Raw genomic sequence first — 1,004 nt, forward strand, 5'->3', positions numbered from 1 at the left:
GCACACTATCTCTGGATTAATATCCCTTAGGTCCTTTTATTCTACTAGTGTTCAAAAAACCTATAACAGCTCCCAGTTGCCTTCCTAAATAGATTTAAACTTCTCTGTTCGTGTTTTTCCTTCTTCATAGTCCCTGCAAGTTTTCTATCTCCCACTTAGACAAGATTGTTTTCCATTCCCAACTGTGGAGCTTTCTCTAGAGTCGGCATCATCATTTATTTACACCATGAACTTGCCTATCACCCTAACCTTGCTCAAGTTGCTTCCTTCCTGAAATAACATCCCCTCCTCTTACCAGCTGAAATCCTTCCTAACCACTCCTTAAGCTTCAGCTTAAATCCTGACTTATTGACACTTTTAATATTTATTGTTTACTTTGGCCTACACATATTAATCCTAGCTCTAAATTCTTATAGTGGTGTTGTTTGCTCCAAGTAATTTATAATTTAGGTTTCTATTATTTTATGTTTTTCATTAATGTTCATGGGCATTAAGTCTTAAAACATCCATAAGATAGGAAGCTACTTGGAAGTATGACTCACATCTTAAGTTTTTATAGTATAGGATGGATGGTGAATGGAAAGACAAAAGAGTTCTGCCTCATTTCATTAAAAGGGGAATTCGATTAAAATATATATTGTACAATGAATGAACACAAAACATAAAAATAAGTGAAGGAATTGAGTATAAAGGCAGTGTATTATTTTCCTAGGGCTACAATAAAAATGTACTGTAAGCTGGATGACCTAAAACAACAGAAATCGATGATCTCACAGTTCTGGAGACCAAGTCTGAAATCAAGGTGTCAGCAGGCCCATGCTCCCTTGAAGTAAAAATCCTTCCTTGCCCCTTCCTAGTTTCTGGTGATGACTGCCAATGCTTGTCATTCTTTGGCTTGGAGCTGCATCACTCTAATCTCTGCCTCTACCATAAATGGCATACTCCCTACATGTCTGTGTCTACACCATGTTTTCCCTCTTTTTATAAGGACACCAATCGTATTG

This window comes from Phocoena phocoena, chromosome 3, assembly GCF_963924675.1.
Source record: "Phocoena phocoena chromosome 3, mPhoPho1.1, whole genome shotgun sequence".
In the NCBI taxonomy this organism is placed as follows: Eukaryota; Metazoa; Chordata; class Mammalia; order Artiodactyla; family Phocoenidae; genus Phocoena; species Phocoena phocoena.